The 13,148-nt window shown below is 35.2% G+C and overlaps 1 protein-coding gene across 1 annotated transcript in view; it reads left to right on the forward strand.

Moving 5' to 3' along the window:
* Positions 1 to 8,909: 8,909 nt before the first annotated feature.
* LOC138701770 (ras-related and estrogen-regulated growth inhibitor-like) overlaps positions 8,910 to 13,148 on the forward strand; it is an 839,928-nt gene continuing 835,689 nt past the window's right edge. Inside the window, exon 1 of the mRNA XM_069829017.1 lies at positions 8,910 to 9,928. The gene's annotated coding sequence lies outside the window, so the exon portion shown is untranslated. The remainder of the gene's footprint in view (positions 9,929 to 13,148) is intronic.

Raw genomic sequence — 13,148 nt, forward strand, 5'->3', positions numbered from 1 at the left:
ATTCGTATTATAATAAGGATTAAGAAATTTGAAAAATAAATAACAACTTTCTTAATTAATACTGACTCAAATTGCAGAACGTATAATAGATCGAAGACTTTTTTGTTGTTCTTATTAATCATACTTTTATCCCCTACCGAACAAGATCCGAGAGTCTGCACTGGTTCCTGAGACTTATTGTGCCTACATTCCTTTTTATGGGATGATTATTGAAGTCCTCAGGACCACATTCTTTTTAAGTATCGTGATTCACTCTTCGGTTCAATCTGTCGATTCAGCCACAACACCCGTTCCGACGGAGATCAACTTTCTGTCCTTCTTCTTGGGACTTCAGCAACTTAATCAGATTGCTGGAATCAGTATGCATGCCACGGTACTACGTCCCTGCTGCATCCTATATTTATTTGAAGATCGCATTGCTATAGGAATCGTGACTCACTATTTGGTGCCATTTATTGATTCAACTGCACATCACGCAGGTCCGACATAGTCCGCTTTGAAAGCTCAACTGCTCCCTGGAACCTTTGCAGCTCCATCTGCTGCGTCTCCGGTCGACCTTAACCCATTGAAAGATGAGAGATGAAGTTGAAATTCATTCATTCATAGTGTTCTGCCCAAGGGCAGGTCTTTCACTGCAAACCCAGCGTTCTCCAGTCTTTCGTATTTTCTGCTTTCCTCTTTGTCTCCGCATATGATCCATATATCTTAATGTCGTCTATCATCTGATATCTTCTTCTGCCCCCAAACTCTTCTCCCGTTCAACATTCCTTCCAGTGCATCCTTCAAAAGGCAGTTCACGACAAGACAGAATTAGAAATGAAGATATAAAGAATGAACTACAGATTACATCACTAAATGCCAAATAGAACAATACAGAAACAAATGGTTGTCATATAGAAAGAATGCCTGGAGGAAGAATCCCCAAACAAATACTTTCATATAATTCACAGGGAAGATTAAATATTGATAAGCCAAGGAAAAGATGGCTCGACATTGTTAACCGGAACAGGTGAAATTACCTAAACCTTGATGGGAGGAGGAGGAGGAGGAGGAGGAGGAGAAGAAGAAGAAGAAGAAGAAGAAGAAGAAGGAGAAAAAGAAGATCTCCAGGGTTATTTCACTTCATGCCTCGATGGGGTATAGCATGTCTCTCAAAATACACTTCATAGACTTTAATCTAGATTTACTTTCCCACAAAACATTGGGCAGTGAGCGACGAACATGGGGAAAGTTTTCATCAGAATATTTCTGAAATGGGAAAGTGCTACGAGAGAAAATGAACCCAAAAATGCGCTTTCAAGAAGTTTGAAAACAGATTTTAAATCAGCTCGGAAAATTATATAGGCCTAAGAATCGCCACACGATTTTTCTCTTTGAACAGAAAATTCTTTTAACTTTGTTGACCAATATAATTAATAAAGTGTGTGAAATTTGATATACTGATAATGTATTCGCGCAGAGCATTCTGAATGTGCATATCAAATTATAATCTAAACGTAGGTGACTCAGAAACGGTTTGGACAACTGAACTGAAGTTTTACTTAGAATGTCGATTTATAACACTCCTTCAGCTGTATAACTTTGTTTACAATGTGTTAAAAATTAAGTTAAAAATTTCACTTCAGTTCCACCTTAAATATTTCCGAATAGAAAATTAAGTTGAAACTTCAAGCTTCTTGTCCTCACCTGATCGTGTCGAAGTCCGAAAAACGATTGAAGGCTTCTCTATGTGTTACTAACGGCATCGGTTGTAAGGAAAGGTAAGAAGTTCGTACCAAAACTGTAAAGTTGTGTGAGCTTGGCCTATATATCTACCGAATAAAATCTAGTGACGCAGCTCTCAACGTCGACAAACTAGCGAAACAAACATGTACAGTCGGATGGTACCAAACTTATTTTTGTGCCAATGATTCATGGCCTTAAATCAGAAGCAAAATGAACAATTGACATTGTGTAAAAAAAACAATAATTGGCAATTACATTCTTCGTAATTTTCAATATAAAATAACTTACTCACGCATATAAGAATAACAAATAAAATAGGTAATATTATGCATGTATCCTTGTTATAATTGTTAATAATGGGATGTATGTCACAAGGAAAGAAACTGAGTTTCCAGATATTCTGTAGCTCGAAATAGAATGAATTATATCAGAGTCCCAAGTGAGAGAGTTGCTGGCTGCCAACAAATCTTGGAAAGAGGCTCCACGGAACAAAGTTTGGTAACCATCAATTAGTTAAATTACTGTTTGAATGATACTTAACGGCCTGCGTAGATGACACCCCACGGCATTCAGAAGTGCGCCTGGCGCCAGACAGGGTTCTTAAATCCATAAGGAAGTGTCCGCCAGTGGACAACTCTCGGAATATACTGTATTTGAACTCGCAGATGCAAGACAAAATATCTCACAGCTGGAGAGTAGTCTTCTTCTTCTTCTTCTTCTTCTTCTTCTTCTTCTTCTTCTTCTTCTTCTTCTTCATATCATCATGCATAGATTCAAAGTCTGGGCTAGTGACCTGTTTCGAGTCTCAGTTTGAAGATGGTTTGACCATTGTGCACATTGGACTTGTAATAGTAAAGATATTCTTTGTTTCATTGTTAGTATCTTTTTCCACTGAGTTCTGTAAGTAAAATGATACGGTTTATACAATCTTTCTCTTGTAATTTATTACGAATCCCTTCATGTGTGGTCGACCTGGTTGGCGAGTTGCTATAGCGCTGGCCTTCTATGCCCAAGGTTGCGGGTTCGATCCCGGGCCAGGTCAATGGCATTTAAGTGTGCTTAAATGCGACAGGCTCATGTCAGTAGATTCACTGGCATGTAAAAGAACTCCTGCGGGACAAAATTCCGGCACATCCGGCGATGCTGATATAACCTTTGCAGTTGCGAGCGTCGTTAAATAAAACATAACATCTAACTTCCCTTCATGTGAGGATGATCTAAGACATTTTATTTCGGAAAACGTATTATTTGTTTTTCTTGTGTTAAATTTTAGATTACCTTGTTAACATGTTTCAGCCTGCTATAGGCCATCATCAGAACTGGTTGTAGTTCTGATGATGGCCAATAGCAGGGTGAACTACAACCAGTTCTGATGATGGCCAATAGCAGGCTGAAACATGTTAACAAGGTAATATAAAATTTAACACAAGAAATAAAAATATGTTTTCCGAAGTGTTATTTGTGTTAAAAGTTGTGTAATCAAGATGTATAATGAAGACATTATATTTGTTGAGGTTTTTCTCTCGTTATATAACCCAAGTGTTTTAGCCGGAAAGTAATGTTGGTTTGTATTCAATTCTACATACCTAGGCCTATATGATGTTAGTAATAAATTAATTCGTTTGGCGTAATTTTTTTAAAGTAACTTATATTAAATAATATAATAATTCTAGATAGTCTACTGAAATTCTGTTGCTCCAAGGCAAAATATAATACGTCATTTCTTTCAGTTTTTCAGGAGCGAGCATTTAAAGTTTGAACGACCGTATCAAATCATAGTAATCATGTTTCATAACAACGGGTTAAGCCTTGCTTTCCTCCAATCTGAATGTAGAACTTAACTGAACATTTTCAGGTTGAGGACACGTGACCATGAACGAGCCCATTAGTTCTTACGAGAGTGCTTTCCTCTAGACTAGAACTTAACTGAATTAAGATAATCTGAACGTAACTGATATCTGAATCTATACTTTCTCAGTTTGTTACTAGAATTTTAAGTTTTCCACCAGAAATATAGGCGAGAAAATTATGGTGGCAGTCGTTTTATTCAGTTCAGTTCAGTTCTCAATTTCGGTGTGATTGTTTCCGTGTAGTAAGGTTATTAGACATATAAGTTTTACTGAAGTTTTGTTCAACAATGTGAGTGGAAAACGAAACTTTCATGTATTGAATAAGAAAGGCTAATCGATTTTGTACGCCAAAACGAATTTTTATATGAAGTTAAAGATAAAGACTATAGAAATACGGAGAAGAAACGTCATTGGAAGGAGTTCGGTGAGGAGTCAGAACGATTAACTAAATAAGATTCACATTTTCAAAATTAACTTGATTTTAATGACTCTGTTGACTCTCTTTCACAGAAAGAGTTAATTTTTGAACAAGTGCAATACGGTAGCACGATCAAATGGGTAGTAGGCCTTTGATTAAAGCAAACATAACCCCATCAGTGAAGAATATTTTTATTATTGCTTGTTATCTTTTTACGTATATGAAGAGAAGGCCTCATGGCCTTAAATGTACCAGAATAAATAGATAGACAGACAGACTAAATAAATAAAATAAATAAATAAAATAAATAAAATGAATAAAATAAATAAATAAATAAATAAATAAATAAATAAATAAATAAATAAATAAATAAATAAATAAATAAATAAATAAATAAATAAATAAAATACAAAATGAAGTTAAATAAATAAATAAATAAATAAATACATAAATAAATAAATATTACAGATAGAAAATAAATGTTCTATATTCTATAATGTTGTTGCTACAACGCCAAACAAACCCTATCTCACGCGTGTTATAATTTAAAATAACAATAACTACGTAAGTCCTTCTGAATCACAATTAGCAAACATGGGATGTACTTTACTTTTTTATTTTATTTTTTTTGCAGAATGATGTTCATGATCTGTATTATTCGTTAATTCGTTCACCAAAAAAGAAGTCAAAGTATCCAATTCTAGCTCAATTTCTTCACTTTTTTACATCCTTGTCAACCACGATTCAGCCATCAGCGCAAATATGGACTTTTCAGTTCAGTTCAGTTTTAAGTTTTCTAAAAAAGCATAACTGAAAACTGAACTTGGAATACCTTAACTTAACACATCAGCTCAGTTTTAAGTTCTAGTTCAGTCCGATATTGGAGGAAAGCGAAGCTTTAGAGAAAAATATAATAGAGATCCTACGCATGTCATATTCTGACACAATAAAGATACGTCAGGGTGCACAATATTTCGCAAATTCTCATTTTTGGCAAAACCACATTTTGCCTTGGAACCACAGAACTACTAATTTTGATATCCCTACATTATTTCAGATCTTAAAGTATATTACCAAGATAAATTAATCGATTCATTCTGTTTTTGTATTTGTACACTGAATACTGTTTTTGCACCGACGTGATTGAGCCCTGTCTGTGACTTAAGCGCTAGCGCACTGATCTTCTATCCATACGACCGAGGTTCGATCCCCGGTCAGGTCGAGGTGGAATATGTTGATGAATTCAGTGTAGTCCGATTTCCTCCATGCCTTAACCAGACATACAATTTTCCGTCACACTTTACACAAACGTCGAACAGTCAAGGATATAACTGAAATAACTAATCAATACTCTTGGTGTGTGTAAAAAATCATGTTAATTGATCAAGTCGATTGACTGATTCCGAACTGTCAAGGATATAACGGAAATAACTAATCAATACTCTTGGTGTGTGTAAAAAATTATGTTAATTGATCAAGTCGATTGACTGATTTCGGACTTTCAAGGATATAACTGAAATAACCAATCCATACTCTTGGTCTGTTTACAAATCATGTTAATTGATCAAGTCGATTGACTGACTTCGGACTGTCAAGGATATAACTGAAATAACCAAACTGAACTCTTTTAACACTCTCAAATTTAACATACCAAAGACCATATTGTAGCCTTTTTAATCATCTACAATTTTCATTTGTCCTTTCTGGTTATTTATTTTGATTGTCATATATGGAAACTTCCACCTTTTAGTCATAATATAACCAGCAAGAAATTTTTCCTACTTCAGTAGAACACCGATTTTCCGTCATCCTATTAACCGATTGGTGGATTATCCGACTGTCTTTCTCTCGCGCTCTTTTTTATTTCTGCAGAAAAAATATGATTTACTGTAAATTTTATTAGTATGATTTTTTTTCTCTACAGAGTGCCTTTTACAAACTTTTACTCTTATACAGTATGATCTACTTTTCGAGGGGTCTAAATTCTATGCAAAATGCCTTCCACGGGTGTCGAAGAAAAGGAGTTGTGCTACGAAATTTAATGCAAGTAATTGAGTGGTTTGAGAAAAGAGAAACTGTGGTTCATCTCGCATCAGAATACGAAATAGGAATTACAACTGTGCACGATTTAATTAAAAACAAGTATAAAGTGTAATAAGTATGTAAATCTACTACACGAGGCCTGTACTATTCCTATCTTTCCACAGAGAGTTGTCATAAAGTGTTTCCTTCGCTCTTAAAAACCCGTCATTGAAAACCAGACTTGAATTAGTGAACTTCTGATTCACTACCTGGCATGTTAAAAACACAAGACCACAGAGGAAATTAGGAAACTGTATTGCGCACTTAATTTATGAAAATCTTATATGGTACGGATTATCCGATTTTTTCGATTAACCGTTCACTCCACTCCCTTCATTACCACGGATAATAGAGGTTCTAATGTATCATAATAGATTTATAATAATAAATTAATATTATCCATACGCAAACGGATCAGACTGTCCAAGGCGATTTTTATAAAATTAACAGAAGGATGAGAAAAATCCTACAATTTGGCCAATTTTACACAAAAATTCCTACTAGGATTAAAATATCCCTACAATATTAATTTTACCCTACACCTGGCAACACTGTCTAGGGTAACAAGTTAAGGCTCATTCACAATGAAAATTAAACATAACGTAACCGTTAACTTAAGGCCCATTCACAATGAAAATTAAACATAACCGTAACATAAACACAGAAGTTTGCGCCCAGACTACCAAATGGGACCATTCACAATCATTCACACAAGCATTGACATAAACATTACCGTAAGACGTTAACATGAAAGTTTGCAAACTCCAAACTTTCATGCTTATGCTTACGTGATTTGCAAACAGAACACAATCGTGGAGCGTTGAAGTATACGACAGAATATGAGGAAATGGCGTCGTTGTTATATTTCCATGGTTACCAAGTATGTTTGCGGTTATGTTTATGTTCCCATCGTGAATGATGGTATGACTTCTTGATTTTACTATAACGTTAAGTTAACGCTTACGTTATGTTTAATTTTCATTGTGAATGAGCCTTTAACGTTACAGTAAAATCAAGAAGTCATACCATAATTCACGATGGGGACATAAACATAGCAGCAAACATACTTGGTAACCATGGAAACATAACAACGACGCCATTTCCTCATATTCTGCCGTATACTTCAGCGCTCCATGATTGTGTTCTGTTTGCAAATCACGTAAGCATATGCATGAAAGTTTGGAGTTTGCAAACTTTCATGTTAACGTCTTACGGTAATGTTCATGTCAATGCTTATGTGAATCATTGTGAATGATCCCATTTGGTAGCCTGGGCGCAAACTTCTATGTTTATGTTACGGTTATGTTTAATTTTCATTGTGAATGGGCCTTGAAGGCTCATTCACAATGATAATTAAACATAACGTAAGCGTTAACTTAACGTTACAGTAAAATCAAGAAATCATACCATCATTCACGATGGGAACATAAACATAACAGCAAACATACAACTTGGTAACCATGGAAACATAACAACGACGCCATTTCCTCATATTCTGTCGTATACTTCAGCGCTCCATGATTGTGTTCTGTTTGCAAATCACGTAAGCATAAGCATGAAAGTTTGGAGTTTGCAATAGTAATATGCGTTACAAGAGCGGTATGTTGAAGTTTTCATGTTCGAGGAAAAGTTTGAAAAAGCGAAACGTAGTTGAGCTTTTTTAATTTCCGAGAATTGAAAGAAAACATACCGCTCGTGTATCGTACATTATTTTGTGCGAATATCGTTTATTACATACCTGAAAGAGGAATTTTTGATTAGTTGCAATGAAATCTCCATTTTGGTTTCTGTTCAATGACGGCAAATTTGCAAAACAAAAATATCTATCTTCAACATTGTTGCTTTAAAATGTTTTCTGTGTTTACTATACTCCAGCAGGCCGTGATATACGTCTGTCTTTCCCCCCCCCCCCCAGTCTATAAATATGCGAACTTAAATCATTACATAACCTTACCGTTTGTTTTATTTTTCATTTTAATATTTTAACAATATTATTTATATAACATATTGCAGTAATAACATCGGCAAGTTTAATTTTGCCGGTCTTGTTGATTTTTTCACGGGTTCCTTAATGTTACTTGCATCACGAATGTAGTAACTTTAGTGGAGTTGTAGAGTTTACTTAATTTTTGCAAATATTTAAAAACAATAATTAACAGTGCAATTTAGGTGAAATTGCAGTGGTAAGTTTCCAATTTATAATCATTACTATATTGAACGTCTCTAAATATAATATGTTAAAAGCCTAAAGCAGTAAAATCAATATGTCACTTAAGCGGTAAGAAGAGGGAAATTGTTATGTGTGTTAGGTTGGGAATACTGAATGTGGAATTTTAGACTTACCGCGGATTGGTTTTGTGCGGAAACCAAGCAAATACGCACGATCTCGCACAAACTTTCATGTTAACGTCTTACGGTAATGTTTATGTCAATGCTTATGTGAATCATTGTGAATGATCCCATTTGGTAGCCTGGGCGCAAACTTCTGTGTTTATGTTACGATTATGTTTAATTTTCATTGTGAATGGGCCTTTAGGCTCGGTATCTGAGAGCTGTGCTTGGACATGGGTTCGATTCTCGCTTGGTCTGATTACGAATTCTCCGACTCCTCTCGCTTAAATAGGTATATGCTTATATCACAAAGTGCCTCGACGACAAATAATGCAGATGATACAGTGTCATTAAATAATAGATTAAAATAGTACTTCGGAGGGCATTAAATGGACTTATCTGCTGCACGAGAGTGTACCGTGGCTTGCAAATCAGAGCCTCTTGTTGCTGTCGACCGCAGTCGTAGAACTGGCTGCCTATGGTAAAAACCTGGGTGAGCGCAGGAGTACAGCCAGTCTTCGGTCAGCGCTCGTGGAGTGTGGGAGTCCTCAAGAGCTCCTAGGTCGACAACACACTTGCCGTTCATTCCACGTGTATCTCGCGCGGTGTTGTCACGTGCGTCAGTCGTGAGAAACAAGAAGGCAGTGCGTCGGTTTAAAGTTGAAATTTATAGCTCTCTTGTGACAAAAGTGTGTTTACGAGCTGGTATATTTTACGGATCTGATTAGGAAGTGTCTTAATCCACTTCATTGAAAAATATACGTTATTTCTGTTGTCGAATTTAGTTTTGTTTTTCGTGAATGTCTGATTAAATTCTTGATGTCTGAGTTGTCACTTTAAATTTCTTACCCACGACAGAACAGCGTTAAAATATTAATTTTAAGTCGCTTGCAAAACCGGTACAGGGGTTTTTTACTGGCTTAATTACTTTAAAAAAGAAATAAAAAATAAAAGTAACATTGAATTGCAATTAAATCAGCAGACTGTAATTGTACACAAGTGAAAACAGAAATTTACAATCGTTACATGGTTCATATTAATAATAGGTTTTATCACAAAAAGATCTAAGTGCACATTAAAAGAAGAGGATCGTCAATTAAAACTGAACATGTTTCTTTGATAGAGGATTAACGGTACACTAGCGATCAATCTCACAACTGAAAATTGAAGAAAAAGACAGTTTGTGGCTAAGAGACAGACGAGGCTCGAATATTAATTCGCAGTAACTAACCCTTCCCACTCTTCTGGTTCCTCCATCGCCCAATACTATTACTTTTTTATGCCATAAGGAAAGTATCGAGTCATTTATACGAAATTGCTTTCGTTATGCCCTAATTAATCATCTCTGTGCCCATTCATAACGTCTCAAGTGAAGATAACAGATTTCTCACGATCACTCTGTGTAACAGCGTCTTTTTTTAGTGGAGTGTGTTATGAGTGAGTGTGGTGTGTTTTAAATTGTGTTCACGTTAAACGGCGCTACAGCTGTGATTTCTCTCATCTGTCGTCCATCAAACTAGTGGTAAGTAAATTTGAATTTGCCGCGAAAAATAAATATATATAGTCGTTGCGCAAGCAATAACTCCTATGTGATATATTTATCGATTTTCAAATTTTTGCTCTATTAAATAACTTAAATAGTGATATTTATTTATTTATTTATTTATTTATTTATTTATTTATTTATTCTGGTGTAGTTAAGGCCATCAGGCCTTCTCTTCCACAACACCAGGAATACAAATACAATAATAGAAATAAGCAGAAAAAAATACACTATAATATACAAAGTAAAGCTACTCAAGAAATAAAGAGAGAGAAAAAAAACACTATAAACAAAGTAAAGCCACACAAAAATATACAGGTTGCAGTCACACAAACTTTAAATGAGTGATTAAGTATCATAATTAATTCCATCCTAACTAATTAACTAACATAAACAAGAAACTTGCAATTTTAATCTTGGTTAAAAAAGAAAAAGAAAAAAAAACACAAATCAATACTTCTAGCAATACCTAAAAAACATTAACTAAGACAAAATTTTCCAATTTAATTTTGAATTGTGATAAAGTCCGGCAGTCCCTGACATCATTAGGTAACGAATTCCAGAGGCGAGGTATTTCTACAGTATAGGAAGATGAGTATAAAGACGTTCTATGATGAGGGATAGAAAGAAGTGCTTGATCTCGGTTTCGAAGAGTTGTAAGAAATTGAAAGCGCGATAACAGATATTTCGGAGTAGAAGTATGCATGATTCTAAACAGAAGAGACAGTGAATGTATTGTTCTTCGTTCCTTCAGACGCACCCATGAAAGTAACTGGAGGGAAGGTGTTATATGGTCAAATTTACGAGTATTGCAGATGAATCGTATGCACACATTATGAACACGTTGTAGTCTCTCAGCTAAGCGTGAACTTACATTAGTTAGCAAGGAATCGCAATAATCAAAATGGGGCATTACAAGCGTCTGAATAAGATTCTTTTTTAGACTAAGTGGTAGAAATTCTTTCATATGAAACAAGGAGTGAAGTTGAGAAAATATTTTTTTGCAAATGTGTGTTACTTGAGTATTCCAATTTAGATCGCTATCCATAAAAATGCCAAGATTTTTAACGGCTTCACTGTATTTAACAATAATCCCATTCAATATTATATGTGGTATAGTACTGCTATCAAGAGTGCTTCGTAGACGATTATGCCCCATTACGATTGCTTGCGATTTCTCTGGATTTAACCTTAGTAACCTTAGTAAATAATAAAATCTCCTATATGTAAATCAAGCTTTCAGGTATAATTCCCTGTGAAGTTGATTTGAATAATTTCGAGGGAAAAATTGTTCCGGGGCCGGGTATCGAACCCGGGACCTTTGGTTAAACGTACCAACGCTCTACCAACTAAGCTACCCGGGAACTCTACCAGACACCGATCCAATTTTTTCCCTCTATATCCACAGTCCTCAAAGTGGGCTGACAACCGTCAAGCTACCAACATTGAGTGCACACTAACTCTGTGTGACTTAAATTCTGGTTTTCTGTTAACGAACAGTGTCGTATATTATGCAAATCAAGCTTTCAGGTATAACTCCCTGTGAAGTTCATTTGAATAATTTCGAGGGAAAAATTATTTATATTTCTTCGTTTCGAAAATTTAAGAATTCACACCCTCCTATGTACGGCTGACATAGGATGAATAATTGCGTTTTTTTTCCTACTGAAACATTTTATATTTTGCACATAGAGTTATTGCAGGAACAACGACGATATTTTAGCATGATTTTCAACTAGACATCTTAGCTTCATTAACAGCGATAAGAAAACTTTGTTGTTGTTTAATCAACTTTCCGAAGACAGGTCTGAACCTTGCAAGTGATATCAAGCAGACACCACTTATGAGGCAACTAGGCCAGGGGATAATAGGGTAGGGTGGCCAGTTCCTTTCCCCCCATTGCATACATCGCCGACTAGCTACATATTACACTAATCAGATTTCAGATACATACAAACAATGTTCTTTCTCCGACACATATCGTCAAGTGAGATGTACTGCCTGATAATAGATCTAAATATCAGCCAGAATCTCAATAGAGAAAAGAAAGCTTTATTAACAGTAATTCAAAGGCTTAAATAGTTACACGTAAGGGTGAATAAACATCTTAAATTTCGGTATAAAATTCTGGTTAATTTCGATGTTATTTCGCATAATGAACGTAAGTCCACTGCTGTGGAATAACGGTTAGCATGCTTAATCGTGAAACGAGAGGGCCCGAGTTCAAATTCTGGTTGGGACAAGTTATCTGGTTGAGGTTTTTTCCGGGGTTTTCCCTAAACCCATTAAGAGCAAATCGTCGTTGTTCCGGCAATAACTCCTATGTGACATATTTATCCCTTTTCAGATTTTTGCTTTATTAAATAACTTAAATAGTGATACAGCAAATAATAAAATCTCCTATATGTAAATATATTTCTTTGTTTCGAAAATGTAAGAATTCACAGTCTATGTACGGCTGCCATAGGATGAATAAATGTTTTTTTTTTGTTCCTACTGAAAAATTTTATATTTTGCACATAGAAGTTATTGCAGGAACAACGACGAAATGCAGGGTAACTTTCAGCGCTTGACCCTGGAGTTATTTCGCTGTAGGGTTGCCATCCTTCCCGTAAATCCCGGGATCTCTCGTATTTCCCTTAATTTTTAAATCTTCCGGCTTCCGTATTTTTCTTCTCTTCGAGCATTTTTCTCCCATATTTTTGCAATGTAAAACTCATTATTCTAAAAATGTGATTTTACCGTGAATGATGATTGTTTATATGATGAATTTTGTTGTTCAATAGATGCACTAAAATGTGCAGTCTTTTCGGAAGGTAATGCTTGCCGGAAATGGCTTTCAGTGCTCACCTGTTTAAAATCAAACAATATTAATATTATACTGTAATTTTGGAAAACTGGCTAGTCTAGTTTTGTTCTTTTTTTCATTTTTCATTTCATTTATTATATTCCATACATCTTTCATTAGCAATGACGCTTTAAGATGTGGAACAAGTGAACATTTTACAATATTACAATTACAATTACAATTTTTACAATATTTTACAATTTTTACAGTTTTAAAATTTTGTAATTTTCTACAAATTTTCACAATATTTTGGCGAGATGTAGTGAGATGAGGTGAGGCCCGAGGATTCGCCAAAAGATTACCTGGCATTTGCCTTATGGTTGGGGAAAACCTCGGAAAAAACCCAACCAG

Source organism: Periplaneta americana, chromosome 6 (genome assembly GCF_040183065.1).
Source record: "Periplaneta americana isolate PAMFEO1 chromosome 6, P.americana_PAMFEO1_priV1, whole genome shotgun sequence".
Classification (NCBI taxonomy): Eukaryota; Metazoa; Arthropoda; class Insecta; order Blattodea; family Blattidae; genus Periplaneta; species Periplaneta americana.